The sequence below is a fragment of the Artibeus jamaicensis genome, unplaced genomic scaffold (genome assembly GCF_021234435.1).
Source record: "Artibeus jamaicensis isolate MK-2021 breed Jamaican fruit bat unplaced genomic scaffold, CSHL_Jam_final contig_233, whole genome shotgun sequence".
NCBI classification, from domain to species: domain Eukaryota; kingdom Metazoa; phylum Chordata; class Mammalia; order Chiroptera; family Phyllostomidae; genus Artibeus; species Artibeus jamaicensis.
This window is the reverse complement of record NW_026521486.1, coordinates 20,367,630-20,384,945: the sequence shown is the minus strand read 5'-3', so window position 1 is coordinate 20,384,945 and position 17,316 is coordinate 20,367,630. Positions and strand designations below refer to the sequence as shown.

At 42.8% G+C, this 17,316-nt stretch overlaps 1 protein-coding gene across 1 annotated transcript in view; it reads right to left on the bottom strand.

The window, feature by feature from the left end:
• NTF3 (neurotrophin 3) overlaps nucleotides 1-17,316 on the bottom strand; it is a 319,741-nt gene that overhangs the window by 180,342 nt on the left and 122,083 nt on the right. The window lies entirely within an intron of this gene.

Sequence of the window (17,316 nt, the reverse complement as noted above, 5' to 3'; positions counted from 1 at the left end):
CCTGCCACTGCGGCCTGCACGGTCTGTCTCACTGCTCACTCCTTCACTGGTTTATCTGCTCGCAAATGTGTGACTGTGGTCAGCCCTCAGTGAGTCCACCGCCTTGCACCCTCAGTGGGTCCACTGCTGCTACTCCACACCTGGGATCAGCCCACGGCTGCCGGCGTGCCTGGGTTGCACCCCTGGTTGGTCCACTGGATCTTTCCTGCCTGACCACGCTCTGCTGCTGGCTCTGCCCCTCTTACTGGTTTGGCTGAAGGGTTTGTTGTTGTCTGACTTCTGCATAGTTCAATTTTCTTTGGTTTGGTTGTGTTTTTGTTGCTAAAGCATTGTTGTTTTTTAAACTTGGTTGTGCGAGGAGGTACAGTGCTTCTACCTACGCCTCCATCTTGGCGGAAGTCCCCTTGATCTATTTTCTAATTCTTGCCAATTTCATAGGTATAAAGTGGTTTATTTGATTTTGCATTTTCCTGATTAGTAGCCAGTTGGTCAGCTATTCATATATACATTATCTCAACAGCTTTTGCCTCCTAGCAATTGTCTGCACATGTTCTAGACCCATTTGCACTTGGATTTCTTACTGTTTCATGCAGATTTACATACCTTTCTTATATATTCTGGATTACACTCAGTCATGTGTTTTGCAACATATTTTCCCTGTCTGGCAACTTTCAAATTTGTGTAAAGAGTTCTTTCTCAGAACAAAACATTTCATTCTCACGTGGTCAAATCCAAAGTTTTTCCTCTTGTGCTATACACTTTTGGCGTCTTGCTAAACAAACCTGTTCAGTAAAGAATGCAGAGACAACCTTCCAATTTTCTTCTAATAGTTCTACAGTTTGGCTTTTCACATTTGCACTTTTAATCCATGTGGAATTTATTTTTGTAAGTGGTTTGAATTTGCATTCTAATTTAATTTTTATCTTTGTTTTTCAATGCCCCACCACAATATCTACTACATAACTGACACTTTCAGTATTAATTTGTGATGTCTCCTTCATGATAAACTAAGTTCCCCTACATATATGGGTACTGTTCCCAAATCCTCTGTTCTTTTTAACTGGCACATCTCCCCGTCTTTGCACCAGTATCATGCTAGTTTTAATTCATTTGTTTTTGCAATATGTTTTAAAATCTATAGGTAAAGAGAGTTTCCTATTTTTGTTATTTTTCAAAATATATAAACCCTTCATATACTTTTACTTTTCCACCTACATTTTAGTGTTAGTCACATTGCATTATGTAAATTTTATACATTACTTGGGTGAGAAGTGGTATTTTTATGTTTCTCATTTATGACCATATTATAGTCCTCTATTTAATTTTTTAAAAATGCTCTATTAGTCACTTTATCATTTCTTTCCAGGTAGATCTTGTACATTTTTATTAATTTCTGGTTACTTTAGAACTTTTAATTATGACTTTAAATGGTATGTTTGTTAGCAGAGTTTTTGTGAGTGTATTATCTTGTAATAAATGCTACTTGCTTTCAAAGACATTTTCTGATTGGTTATTGCTGTCATAGTAGTTTATTGATTTTCTTAGACTATGTAAATGATCATTGTATTTATTATGACTTTTCTCTTTCTTTCCAATTTGTATGCCTCTTATTTCTTTTTCTTGTTACTTATCCATTGGGCAAGACTGTATTCTGCTGAATAAAGAGTTGCAATAGTAACAAATATCTTCATCAACTTCCTAACTTTACAGGGAATGCTTCTAAATTTTTTCAAACAAGTAAAAAGAACAATCCGAAACACTTAAAAGAGATTTTAGAAGTGTAACAGAAAAAGTGATCACATTATAAACAACAAGGTTAAATTATGGGTAGATACAGTGGCTTCTCAAAAACTATGAGCCTGCTCTATTGTTGTCAGAAAGGGTTGTTATCAAGCAATAAAAAGGTGCCACATACATAGTAGAACTCAATAGTTTCTCCTTCATTTTATCCAGGATCAAAAGAGAACTGAATCAACAAGTTGCTGGCTATGAAAATCAATGTCAACTGGTGCTATGTTCTTATGAATTCTAAAATCTTTTGTATTCCATGTTTTGGCAACACTTCTAGAAAATGGGTATTTTAAAAGAGTTTTGAACAAATAAGTGACATAATCAAAATGATATAGGTTGACTTGAACCCTTCCTCTCTTTGACCCCAGATGCTGGAGATTACTAGGCTTATGGATTGTCAACTATTCAATTCCATCATCTCTGTCCATGTGGCCTCATTGTCTCCCTCCTGGACTATAGAACAAGCCTCCTGACTTCCCTCCTGACTCTCTTGCCTCCATATTCTTTTCCTTTATTATATCTTCCATCCTGTCACCAGAGTAATGGTCCCAAGGGCAATCTGACATACCCAGCCTTTTGAGACATTGTGTCTAAAAAGCATAAGCATCTCCTCAGAAAAAGACCAGCTGCTGAGAAAACAGTATCTGCTGGAGTTAAATCAGCCCCATCTCCTGAATTTCATTAGCACCTTCTCATCTCCATAATCATGCTTGTCAGTAGTCTGCTGAAAGGTCCCTGGCATCTTCCAATGTGACCTGTTGACTGACTTTACTGTGATGTTTGGTGTCACTTACTTTGTAATAGGATTTGGCATTCACCTTCATCGACTTCACACTACTCTTCAAGACCTGACTCATGGCCCACTTCTGGTTTCCTTTTTACTCATGGCTAAACTCTCACCATATCCCCACAAAGAAACTTCTTGACACCCGTCTGCATCTAATAAAAACCCTGTACTGCACAACACAACATGCAAGACCTCGCACTATTCTCCTGCATATCTCCAGTCACGCCAACATCCCTCTGAAACCCAATCTGCTGCCAGGCCCCCTGCTAGCCATGCACATCCATGCTTCTTGGTCTCTGAAATTGCTGTTACTCTCTCTTAAATGCAACTTTCCTCTTCTTTATCTTTTAAACCCCTATTTATCATAAAGAACCAGTTTAAATGTCAGCTTTTCTGAAGCGTCCCCACTTTGCCTCAGTAGTTACTAATTTCTCCCTCGGTAGTTATTATTCCTTAAAATACATCTGTATTATTATCTTACATTACTTTTTGGCTATTATTGGCTTTCACATCTGCCTGTTCAACTAGTATACGAGTTATGTAAACCTTAATTTTTCCTTTTCCCAGAAGCCAGTTTAACAACAAGGACTTAATAGTGTTTGAAAAGTGTGCTGAAAAGGTGCTGAAAAGTGTTTGTCTAACATAAACAATATTTGGGGAAGACTGACTTGGTGATAATATGAGTTCATGATGAAAGACTGAATAGAGAGTAACCCAAAGGCAACTGCTATGCCTTAATCATGATTGAGGCAGGACTGGAACTGAGATGAGGACAGAAAGAGTGGATATGAGATCCTAGGATAGAATGACAATAGTCATAGGAGCAGTGAGAGAAGCATTTTAAATGCTCTGGAATTTTGAGTGTAGGTGCCTAGGGGAATGGTGGTCTATTAATAGAAACAGGGAAGTAAGGAGGAGTAGGTGACCTTGAAGGAGAGGTTTGGAGTCATCCAGGACATACAACTGCAAAGGCCCACAGGCCTTTGAAATGTGGGTCTGTTGCTGGGAGTATAGGTTTAAAACAGATTGGGGAGAAGCAGTAGTTGAAGCTGTGGTAAGAGATTGGAGATATTACTTGGGAGAGAGTACAGAGAGAGGAAAAAACCTGCTCTGGGAAATGCTCCGCTGGGGGGAGCAAAAGAAAGAAAATAAGGACACAAAATGAGGAGGAAAAGGGGCCAGAAAGTAGGCGTGAACCGGGATAGTGTCTTGCTGCAGAAGCCAAGAGGGAAGGATTCCAAAGAGTAAAAGGTCAACAGTATCACATTCTGTATAGAAGATGGGACTGAAGAAGAGGCCCCTGGATTTGTCCATGAGAGAGCATTGGTGACCTTCAAGAGAGCCATTTCTGGGCAGGGTAGGGGTGGGGACACTGCCGGATGTGAAACAGAAAGTGGGTGGACAGGAAGCGGAGGTGGCAGGTGCTGCCCATTCTCTAGAGAATTTGGCAGTGTGAGGAGGGAGAGAGGGCAGGTGGGGCTCTGAGGCCAGGGGAGGGCTGCCGTGTGTGTTTACCACTCCATTCCCAAACCATGGCCATGGCAGGTGGAGTCTGGCTCTGAACTACGGCTCATCGTCCCCTCTTCATTTCTATTCCAGGGGCCCTCACCCTTTGCCTGGTTTTGAGAGAGCCCACAGGCTTTTCTGCTTCCCTTTCTCTACCATCAACTGCTTCCTCCATGCTAGGGGAAAGTCTTGTCAAAGCACTTTTCAGATCCTCTCTCTTCCATGGTCAAAGAGGAAATTAAGCCCACCTAACTACACAAGATTCTCCATACTTAGGCATCAACCTCCTTTCAGAATTCTCTCCACCCGACTCCCATCAGGCCCCAGCCTCCACCTCAGCCACAATGGGTGCTGCACTGCCCGAGCATATCTGCCACTTTCCACCCCTGTCTTTCCTACTTAACCCCTGCCTTGTTGTAGTCCAACCAACCTCCAAAGCCACTTTCTTCCTGATCGCTTTCTTTTATTCTCACATGTTTCCTTTTCCTCTATTTTTATTCTGGAAACTAATCTTCTAGAATTGGCTCTTGTCACAAGACATCATTCTTTTTTTGTAAAGAATTTATTATTTATACATACAGTTGATGTTGAAAAACATGGGTTTGGACTGTGCAGGTATATATATATATATATATATATATATATATATATATATATATATAGTAAATACTGTAAATGCATTTTCTCTTCTTTATGATTTTCTTTAAAATATTTTCTTTTCTCTGGCTTATTTTAAGAATATAGTACATAATACATATAACACAAATAAACATGTGTTTATCAATTATTTGTGTTATCAGTAAGGCTTCTGGTCAACAGCAGGCTATTAGTAGTTAAATCTGGGGGGAATCAAAAGTTATGCACGGATTTTTTACTGCATAGGGGTCAGTGCCTCTTACCCTACATTGTTCAGGAGTCAACTGTATGTATCTATATCTATCTGTATCCCTATTTACAAAATGTATATGTTGAGTTTTTATCTACACACAGATGCACACTGTCTTCCAACTGCTCTGTGAGGACGGGCCTGTGTTTTACCTATTTCGAGCCTACTACAGGTCTATATCAAAAGGACTCCATACATTTAAATTGAATTGCAAGGGAAAGAATCCTCCAACCCCCAGTTCAGCAAAGAGGATGTACAAATGGGTGGTACGTGGGGAGCTGGAGTTTTCCCCTGTCCAGACAGAATGGCTCCACGGTGGGTGGAGGGCCCTTCCTCTCCTGAGAAATCAGACAGACACCCCATTGTCAGCAGCACTCTCCTGCACTGCTGGGGGCTGAGCACAGCTGCCGTGCCACACAGGTTGGCACCCGGCGATATTTAATTCAGCGCCTTACCATAGGCTGCCTTGCATTGTTCTTTAATTGTTTCCCGAGTGGCTGTCTTTCCACTCCAACAAGATTCAAAACAACAACAGTTCCGTTGACTGCACATCTGCGCACTGTGTGCCAGGGACTTTCACATAGCGCTCATATTTAAAACCTACAGGGTTAACCTCGTGTGTTAAGTATTACTATTGTTATTACAGTTTTTCAGGGGAGAAACTGAGTTTCAGAGATGGGCCAAAGGTCATGTGACTATAGATGACAAAGCCAGAATATGGACCAAGGGGACTCAAACTCCTTTTCCCTTTTTTTACTCTTTGTGGATAGGACAAGGCTTGAACCCCTCCCTCCCACTCCAGAGCCAGGCCCCCGACCCCACACCCACCCCACAGGGCCCAGCAGCATGCTTGGCCCAGAGCTCACCGTGTACCCCTTGCATTAAATTGAAGGGGAATGTGCCCCCTTGCTGTTTTTTTTTGGACATTCCATGAATTTATTTATTGGTTTATTTTTTATTTTCCCTTGCTGTTCTTATTGCTGCCATGCTCAGTGCCAAGCTAAGCCCTGCAGATGTGAGGGCAGAGCTATAAATATTTGCTGCATTGTTCTCCTTGTCAGTGCCAAACAGCTTCAGCTCTCCTTCCCTAAGCAAGCTAATGAATAAATGAGAGATGCCACCTAGACAAAGCCTTGCCTTGGGCTGCAGCTGAATTGTTAAGGGGTGTGAATTCATTCTGTGACATTTAGTGACTTTTATGATGGAAGGAATTGGAGATGGGACCAGTCTATATTGGCCACATAATGTCCCACTGTGCTGCCAGGACCAGAGGGAAGGAGGTTTCCCCAAACACAGCTGCCCGCCAGCAGCCCCAGATGCCCAGGCAGGGGGAAAGCCTGGCACTGCGGCCTCCCCTTCCTTCCCCTCTGAAGCATCATACGTCACCCTGCCAACAACTTGTGGAGCAGGAGCTTTTATTCTAATAAAAGCATAAAAGCCCCTCATATCTGAACAGAAGTGTATAGTTTACAAACAACTTCTGAGATCTCATGAGGCAGTGTGAGGAGGGCACATGTTATAAGCCTCCCTTCCTTTTTCTTAATTATTTATTTTTAATTTTTTAAAATTTAATTGTTGTTCAAGTATAGTTTTCTGTCTTTTACTCCCATCCCAGCCAACACCCCCAGCCCTCCCCACCTCCTTCCCATTTCCACCCCACCTAGTTTTTGTCCATTTGTCTTTTATACTTGTTCCTGTAAACTCTTCCCCTGAAATTCCCTCCCCCGTCCCCTCTGGTCAGCCTGTTCTCTAAGCCTCCCTTTCTAGAGCATTGAACCAAGACTCAGAGAGGGAAAGTGACATGCCTAAGGACACATAGCTGGTAAGAGGCTGGTCAGACACAAATGCAGGTCTCCTGGTTTCGGGTCTTTCTGTTCTTCCACAGCTGTTCCTCTTGGCAACGGTTTCAGGACACATCAGTATGATGTGCCCTTCTGACACAGCCCACTCGTGTGAGTCCTGGGAGTATTATCTGTCTCCGTCCTCTTCGGGTGAACAGTGTCTGAATCTGGATATTCCCATGGAGAAATAATATTCTTGAGGTTGGTTTACAAACTACAGAGATGGGATTTTATTTATTTATTTATCCTCACCCAAGGACTTTTTTTTAAATCATTGCTTTTAGAGAGAGAGGAAGAGAGGAAGGGAGAGAGAGAGGAGCACTGAGGCAAGAGAGAAGCACTGATCAGTTGCCTCCCATATGCACCCAGACCAGAGACTGGGGATGGAGGATAAAACCTGCAACCTAGGTATGTGCCCTCACCAGGAACCAAACCCACAGCTTTTCAATTACAAGATGATGCTCCAACCAACTAAGCCACACCAGCCATGGCTGTAGATAGGATTTTAGAAAAGAGTTCATAGCAGGATTTTTGATACCTTGGGTAAAATTGCTAAGAGTCTTAATAATATCTGAAAAGCTTGGAGCAAAGGAATAGTTACCATCCAAGCCATATCTGAAGTTCTAGAAGCCACTTTAAAAAGAGAGCTTTCCTTATAGCTTTACAGAAAGCTGCATCATAGAGCTCAGTTTAGGACTCTGCAAACTTTAGGTGGAATGTAAATATTCCTGTTTTTCATACATTAAGAAAAGTAACAAAATCAATACAAATGTTCCTTGACTTATGACAGGGTTGTGACCCAATAAACCCATCATAACTTGAAAATACCTTACATCAAAACTGCATTTAACATACCTAACATACTGAACATTATAACTCAGCCAAGCCTACCTTAAATGCACTCAGAAATTACATTAGCCTATAGCTGAGCAAAATCATCTGACACAAACCCTATTTTATAAAAAAAAGTGTTGATAGTCCATGTGGTTGTATGGTACTCACCACTAACATATACAGCTGAAAGCACACTGGGCCTGAGCATGTCTGAACCACTGAACTAAAATCAATTGCTGGATAATGGGATGCTACCCCAACAGTGTCATCAATTTCTCTCTGTTCTGATAAGGCTTAAGAATAAATAGCTGGTAGGAGGCATGGGGGCACTGACACTTGTGGATAGTTTAGCAGGCACAGTTTTCTTCAGTGTATCACTGTTACATTAAAGTCAAAAAATTATAAGTCAAACTACTATAAGTCAGGGAAGGTTATTTTTGAGATACTGATTTGCAACTGGGAAATGCTTGGCATGTGCTAAGGTTGGACGCTTGGCCCAGCTCCTACCCTCTAAGGAATACAATTTAGGAGTCTTAAAGCAGCCCTGATTCCAGGGACAGAGTGCCTTCTCTAGAACAAGTGCTATGCTGCCTTGTACGTTCATCCCTCAGACTTGCCACCAGGTGACAAGGAAAGGACTTTGAGATCCATAGCCAGGGCAAGACATAGCCTCAGGTGGCACCTGTATGAGCTCATCCTGCTTCCTCCACATGTTCAGGCCACAGAGCTTCTGGCACTTTCTCGTCTGTCTCAGTCCTCCCAGACCTGGAGGTTGGTCAAGAAGGCGGGGCCTGCGTAGTCAGTATTGGGAAGGACCCTGTCTAAGAACACTTCCTTACACATGCGCACTACTGCTCTTTCAGTCTCTTCTCTCTTGAGGGCAGAAAAAGAGCCTTTTCTCATTTTCTATTCATTCATTCATTCAACTTTTTTTTCTTAGTACCTATGAAGAATCAGGAATTGTTTTAGTTTTATATTCTGGGAATGCAACAGTGAATCAGACAAACAAAAGCCTCTCTCCTTATGGGACATTCATTCCACTCGGTGAGTCTTCCATGGAGCATTTAGTGTCTACAACAAAGTCAGACAAGTAACGAAATGTACAGTTTTTTACATGGTGATAAGTGCTATGTGGTATGGGAGGCACAGAGCAGACTAAGGGAGACTAGGCTTACAGAGAGGAGAGTTGCAATTTAAAGTGGAAGCAGGCTGAGTAGGCCTTACCAACAAGAGGGTGAGATTGAGTAAAATCTTGAAGTGGTAGGGGGGTGACCTCTAAGACTATCTGGGGCAAAAACATGTAGGCAGAGGGGACAGTTGGTTTCCAAGTCTCTAAGAGGGCAGTGTCCTGGTGTGTTTAACTAGGGGCCAGAAGGTTGGCGGGTGGAGTAGACTGGACCAAAAGTACTTAGTAGGAGATGAAGTAGGAGGGTCATGGGCCTGGGGGGGCACAGACTCTCTTTGGACCCCTGTGAGGCCTTTGGCCTTTTCTCCAGAGAAACAGAGTCATTGGAGGTGGCCTCCTGACCGGACTTTTGTTTTAACTTTGAGACTTTGGGGTTTACATTGGTAATGGGCTATTGGGGAACAATGATAGAAGGAGAGGGACTCGTAGAAGAAATTTCAGTACTTGCAGAGGTGATGATGGCTTTGATCAGGGTGGTGGCAATGGAAGAAGTGAAGCATGTCACATTCTGGGTCTATTTTGAAGGTAGAGCCAATGGAATTTCCTGTCAGATTGGTATGGAGTATGTGGGAGAGGAGAGAGGTCAAGGTGATTCCAAGGTTTTTATCCTGAGCAACTGGAAAGATGGACTTGCCATCCCTGAGTTAGGAAAACTGTGAATAGACCAGTTAGGGAAGGCAGAACAGAAGTTCCTTCTTGGACTTGATTTCTGAGAAGGAACAAGGCACAGTGAGAAGATTCTGGCTCTGCCACTGACTACCTAGGTGACCCTGGAGAAGTCACTTTGCCTCTCTTGAGTCTCCACCTCCTCACTGGCAAAGTGGGAATGAGAACAGTGTTACCTACTTCGGAGGAGCTATACAAGGGCTTGAAACCATGTAGGGATCAGCACAGTACCTGGCACATAACTGGACTCAATAAATGGTAGCTGTGGTTATTATTCATACAGCACAGGGGCCGAACCCAAGTGTAGCAATCAACATTTTCCAGTCTCCGAAAGGCCATCTGTGTGTGACTGAGCAAACGCCTCTTTTGAAGTCTGAAAGGTCAGCGCTTTGCCAGCTGCCTGCTGGAGACAAAAGGCAGCCTGATTTTCCCCACTGTTGCTTTGTGTTTCTTATTTGTCTACCTCAAGCAAATAGCCCAAGGCCAACTCCGAGCAGTGTCGGGACAATCCCACTGGAGACTCCCTTGCTGTTGGCAGACTTAAAACCTGTCTGTGCAAAGGGAGGAGCCGCTCCTGTCACCCTCCCACAGTCTCTCCTCCAAGACCCACCTCTTGGAAAACACACTGCCTTAACGTCACTGACTTGGGTTCCAGTCCTACCTGGAGTTGGCCAGGTGGCCTTGGCAAACTTACTTGACACTCTAGGGCTTTTCTCCTCTGCAGAATGGGAGTAAAACAACACATTTTTCAGGGCAGTTGTACATATCATTTATGCCCCAAGGGTTTGAATTCTGATGTTGTCATTTCCTAGCTGTGTGGCCTTGCATAAGTTACTCAAAACCTCTGTGTCTCAGTTTCTACATGTTAAATAGGAAACTGTAATGACACACACCTTACAGGGTTGTTGTGAGAATCAAGTGAATTAATTAAAAATGTTTAAACATAATCTGGCACATAATAGGTACTCAAAAATGTTAGCTACCATTAATTACATGAGGAATAGATAAAAGTGCTTCTAAATACTATGGCACTTTAAATACACAACTATGTTTGCCTTGTCATGAGGTTGGCAGGTCTAGCCCTAATTCTCCTGTCAGAGTCACTTTTTCTATGCCATTACATAGAAGCACCTAGATATATGCAAAACATTAACATTATTTTTTAAAGAAATGAAAGCTGGCTTGACATATATTAAACAATCTTAAAATACAGAGAATTTCACAGTTAATTCTTCAACAGGATGAAAAAGCACCCCCAGATCATCTGACTTTGTACAATGAGCTATGGTTTTTTTAACTGACCCTTCCTAATGCAGAGTTTACCACCTCCATCCTGTCTCCATGGACTGCGATTGCTGTGCAGTCAGGCACCACAGCTCTCATGGTGGCTGGGTGTGTGTGCAAGCTGATGGTTTATGAATGGCACACGTTCAGACTGAGCATGAAAAACATGTGGGCATATGTCAAGCTAAATTTTTAAAAAGACAAAAGATATATGAGAGATTCTGAGATCTGCAGTGCCAAGAACACACTAAAGCAATAGCAGTCAACGTGCATGGTAAAGCAGTGCTTGCTGGTTGCCAACTATGTGTCTTCAGGCCGGATTAATCTGTGCTCTGGGCAGATGTACAAGGCATGGCCACATGCGAGGCTGCTGAGCACAGCTGCCCCTCTGCTTGTCTTTTGTTCTTCAACTACCGAGCGCCTAGTCTGCAACATGTGCTGTGTCTGGCCTAGCCCATCAGTGGGTTCACCTTATATATGTCTGTTTTTGCAGGTAGATTTCTTTCACTCATGTTGAGGAACTGGACTCCTCTTCTATATCCTGCCGCTTACCAGCTGAATGTTATGAGGCCAACTGCTTATACTTCCTGAAGCCCCTGATCCTCAAATTCCTTGTGCACAAATTCAGAATGACGCTATCTACTCCTCATGTTGGTAAGGAGGATTACGGATGAGTTCTGTAAATAGTCAGGCAGCAATCACTGGAAGGTACTGTTGCCCTGACCTTACATAAGCCCTTTTGTTTTTCTGCATCCAGGTTCCTCCTGGTCTGCAACAGAACAGCCAATAGATTTCTGTTATCTAGAGCATAAAGAAGATTTATAAGCACCAAAAGGCCACAGCTAGTATTTGTTCCTTTTATCTAACTCTTTATTAGCACTATGGCTGTTTGTATAATGCAGGCTGCCAGGGACATTTAAAAAGGAGGTCAACCACTTACCCACCACCCAACTTCTCTGTCACACTTAAGTTTCCTATGGTGATTTATCACTGGGACCTAATTCAGTCCACACCACTAATTCATGTAGCCTTCAGTAAATCATTTCTCTTCCTTTGAGTTGAGATTTCTGTAAACAAGGGGTTGTCTTAAGAACTCTCCAAGGTCTCTGCAGCTGAAATATCCCATTTTCAAAGGTACAGCATGGGACAAAAGTAGGTTTACAGTTGTGAGTATGCAAAACAGAGTTTATTCTTGCATCATTACTTATTAATTATTGTATTACTTTCTATACAAACAACTGTAAATCTACTTTTGCTCCACTCAGTACATTTCTATTACTTTATCGACAGACATGCAATAAACAATTTATCCAAAGCATTAAGATGCATTTGTCATTCATTAAAATTATAAAATCCACTGATATTCTTTGGACTGTATACTTTTAAGCATTTCTGACAGCCTCTTAAAAGGAGAGCAACTTGAAGGTAGATTCTTCCATCAGCCAAGGGAAAACTCCACTGGCCTCATTCACCTCCAAGTCTTATGGATCACCATGACTTTCCTTCAGAAATCAGGAACCAAGAAGAATTTCACTTAATGATGAGGGAGTAGCAAAGCTGAGCAAGTATAATAAATCAGGGAGTAACCATTTGAAGGAGCTATGTGAAAACATAGTGTTCAGATGGGCTCTTTTACAGGGGCCCTGTTCTGCAGAGAGATGAAGGAGATCCGCACAGAAGAAGACAGAAGTGGAAAATGTCCACTTTCATTCAGTTTGATGCCCTAATTACACAGATCCCAGAGAGGTGAAGTGACTGGCCTAAGGTAACTGATACCTACTGGCAGAATGTGTTTCCTTGGAGCCCAGTCCTGTCTATTTCTACTCCATCTCCTCCTTCAGCCATTGCCCAAGAGCAATGAAGGTGATTTTTTTCCTTTTCAAAAAGAGCAGCAGAGATTTGAGACTCACTTGGTATAGCTGTCTGATAACATTCAGTACTTCTTTGTCCTTAGAAAATCCCTAATTGGCTTCCATCCATCAAGAAATGGAGGCCAATTAGTATGTGTCTATAATTATTTAATTCTGAAAGCCTTGTCAGGATTAAATAATTCTGAAATTAGTAGAAGTCTGAAATAATTCTTATTAGTAGTCTAATAAGACTACTAAATTAGTAGTCTTATTCAGTTATCTCATTAGATTTCCCAAAAAGGTTTACTCCCATTATATTGGATGGGAAAGCTGCAGACCAAACACACAACTGTTGGGAACCACTCTGCCTGGTTTCAGGAGTTGTAACTGCCCCCCATGGCTAAGACTGAGTGAGCAACCTCTAGAATGCGAGCCACTAAGGAGACAAAGCTTGTCTCTGGTAGCAAACACTGCTTCTGCTTCATCCCATGCCCCCAGTGCATGTCCGGATAGTCCATGATGGGTAAGACCCCCTCAGAGGAGGGGCAACCTAAGCCAGACATGATTACTTGGGAGGCCATCATGGAAGGACTTGGGGGGCTACAACAAAGAGGGAGTGATGGTCCCTTGCCCCCCAGCTATTCTGACATAGCCCGAGTCCCCGTGTCCTCTGGGAAAAGCACTTCCTGGCTCTAGTCCACTTAAGCCTGAAAACCTGTGATGGGGGAGGCAGTGCAGCCTCTTGCCAGCTAGAGCGGGATCTGGGGTGATCGGGTATAAGAAAGAATTCCCAAAAGTCCTGTGAAGCCTGCTTTGCTAAGAGTGTCTTCATTCATATGATAAGGGTTTGAGCAGGAAATGAGTATGTCTCCCAAAGTTTCTGCAAGCCCCTTACCTGACAGACACTGACTCAGACTAAGCCATCAGATTTCTTTGAAATGTTATCTACTGTTTGATCCTTGCCACCTGCATTCCTGTGTATTACAACCCAATAAAAGCCATTGAGGAAGGGGCTCCTGGCCTTTCTCCTCTGAGAGATTGGCCACCTCTCCTCCCCAAGCAGATCATGTCTTAGTAGTTTCACTTTCATCCATGGTGGATGAAACACAACTGCTTATATGTGCATGTGCACACATACACACACATGTGTGCACATGTGCATTAAAAATACATAAGTGTGCATATGTTGCCTGTGGAACAGGGTGTGAGTCAGTGGATTCTGTAACATGGCAACAGCTGAAAGACCAGCTGGCCTTCCCGAAGGCAAGTGGCCACCTTGGGCCCTGTCTAGTTCTGAGAGGAAGAGTTTGCGCAGTGTTGACTAAGAGATGATCAAAGACTTCTGGTTCTCTAAAAGTACATGTTTGTTTCCTAGAAAAGAAGTGCTCAGGCCAAAGTCGCATTATTCTTGACAATTATCCTATGAGTGGAAACGAGATATGCTGTACAGTGCTTGCAGAAAGTGGGAGGTTGTGGGGCTCAGGAGCCTCCAGACCCCAAAGACATGTCTATATTCCAGCATGACATAGGGCAGAGCAGTGGACTGATGAGGGGACTGGCCTACCATGATTGCTGCCTATTGGCCATGTGAGGGTCATCACTAAAGTCTGAGACACCAAGATAAGGCATGGTTTCCAGGTCTCCCTTCATTGTATACTCCATATGCTAACGGGGATGACAAGTATCTTTTTTCCAGTATGCTTAAGTGTGATTAATGCCACTGGAATATAGCTACATAAAAACACTACAGGAATGTAAGAGGGAGATCACAATTCTTCAGAGGGACTTTTTGCCAGTGCTGGCATAGGATTCACTTGGCTGAGACAAAACAGATATTTTTCAAATGCTTTCTACTGCTTTCTACCATTACATTAAGAGTTGGGGAAAAGCAGTGTGGTGAAACCATTTTGAAGAGAAAAAAGGCCCCCAGGAGCAGAGTCCAAGCCTCCTGACTCCCTCTCACTTATTTCTTCAATTCTCACTAAGTACAAGCCCCATAATAAGCAATTGGCTGGACTCAGAAAATATAAAGTTGAGTTAAAAACCCCTGCCCTAATCTGCTCAGAGAACCCACCTTTCAGGCCAGCTGTGGACTGCCCATGGGGGTCAGTCCTCCACCAGCACAGCAAGATGCTGGTCAGAGAACCCACCTAAACCAAGCAGAGAGCACAAGCCTGCCCTGGCACTGAGCCTGGCTGGGGGAAACCTGGCTGGTTAGATTTGACAGCACATCTGTCCACAGGTCTGGTCTGGCCTCATGGCCCAGACCTGCTGAGTCCTGTTGTCATTTTTGGCCGTGACCCCATCAACTTCTCATTCTGCCTGTTCTTTATGGACTGAGTTAGGACATCCTGTGACACATTCTCACATCACTGACTCAACTGTCTCTAGGGCTTCCTTGTACATCTGGTAAGGGCTTACCATAGGAGCCTGGGAAAGCTCCGTGATAACAGTGTCCACCCAAGGCTGAAATGGTGAGGACATTTCTTGTCCCTTGTCATCGCTGGCCAGTTAGGTGTGGCTGCCCAGGGTGTTTGTTATGTTGTAAGACTGGCTGGGGGGTAGAGCTGGCAGAAAGGCGGGCTGTCCTCTATTCGGGGTCTCATGGAACATAAGTAGTTTCCTAGAATCATCAGCTGACTGTGAGTTATTAAAAGCCAAATTGTGTAAGTTGAATGGGGTTCTAGGAAAGTTATACCATATAGGGCCCTATACTTTAAAAAATTATACTTTCACATTGCCACTTCAGAGGGCTAAGATTGGGTCTCGTTCCAATTAATGCACCAAACAAAGGAATCCCCCAGTTTCAAAGGGAAGAATAGTAGGCCTTTCATTACTCGATTTACAACTTATCTCCTGGAAATCTTACTTTCCAGGGTGAGCGTTTGGGAGTGGCAATGGTTTATTTGTTTGCTCTTCTTCTAAGCTGCAGCTTGTGGCCAGAGAGGGAAGCAAGAGAAGGCTTAAGGCCTCCCTTTTCTGCCAGAACATTTAATGAGCACACCACAACCTCCTCTAAGATGTGGTTTTGAAGTATGAACCACCAGACAGTGAGCTAATGACAAAAGGGTTAAAGTTCTGCTTTTTGTCCAATGGGGCTGGTCTAGGCACTCATCAGTGGGGGTATGATTAAAGACCTCCACTACTTTCCTGGGCTCCTTAGGTCAGGTGTTCAACTCCACACTTGCCAGAAGATCCAATGTTCAAATGTGACCTTGACAATAGTAAAACAGCCCCATGTACTTGAACAGTATTCTACAATTTATAAAGGATTTTCATGGATTATCTCATTTGAACCATGGAAATGCCAGAGATAAAAGCATTATTCTTATTTTACAGGTAAAGAAATTAAATCTAGAAAAATTTAAATGACTTTCCAACGGTTATATGCTCACTCAGTGACTGACCATGACTAAAGCCTGAGGTCATCTGGCTCTGAAATGCACTTTCCCTCTACCATGGTGCACTCCTCAGCCAGAGAAACAATGAATGGACAGGAAGCTCTTCAGGACTATATGTGCCAGTCTTCCTCGGCAGAAGTACAGATAAATGAGAGCTGATGGAAAACGTCTGCTTGTTGTTTTACAAGAGATGGGAAGGAAAAGTAAACAAAATTTTTTAATGTATGCCTTTTATTTTTTTTAATATATTTTATTGATTATGCCATTACAGTTGTTCTATTTCTCCCTTCATTCCCCTCCACCCTGTACACCCCCTCCCCCACCATTCCCCCCCTTTAGTTTATGACCACGTGTCTCAAGTTCTTTAGATTCTATATTTCCCATTCTATTCTTGCCCTTCCCCTATCTATTTTCTGCCTACCATCTATGCTACTTATTTTCTGTACCTTCTCTCCCCTTCTCCTCCCACTCCCCTGTTGCTAACCGTCCATGAGATCTTCATTTCTATGGATCTGCTCCTGATCTAGCTGTCCTTTTAGTTTCCTTTTGTTTTAGGTGTGGTTCTTAATAACTGTGAGTTTGCTGTCCTTTCACTGTTTATCTTTTTTATCTTCCTTTTCTTAGGTAAGTCCCTTTAACATTTCATATAATAAGGGCTTGGTGATGATGAACTCCTTGAACTTGATCTTATCTGAGAAGCACTTTATCTGTCTTCCATCCCAAATGAAAGCTTTGCTGGATAGATCAATCTTGGATGTAGGTCTTTGAATTTCATGACTTGGAATACTTTTTTCCAGCCCCTTCTTGCCTGGAAGGTCTCTTTTGAGAAATCAGCTGACAATCTGATGGAAACTCCTTTGTAGGTGACTGTCCCCTTAGCTCTTGCTGCTTCTAGGATTCTCTCCTTCATTTGAATCTTGGCTAATGTAATGATGATGTGCCTTGGTGTGTTCCTTCTTGGGTCCAACTTCTTTGGGACTCTCTGAGCTTCCTGGATTTCCTGGAAGTCTATTTCCTTTGCCAGATTGGGGAAATTCTCCTTTATTATTTGTTCAAATAAGTTTTCCAGTGGTGGCTGTTCCTCTTCCCCTTCTGGTACCCCTATAATTTGGATGTTGGCATGTTTAAAGATGTCCTGGAGGTTCCTTAGCCTCTCCTCATTTTTTTTGAATTCTTGTTTCTTCATCCTTTTCTGTTTGGTCATTTTTTTCCTCTTTCTGGTCTACTCCTTTGATGTGTGTCCCAGTTTCCTTTCCATTACTATTGGTTTCCTGTGCATTTCCA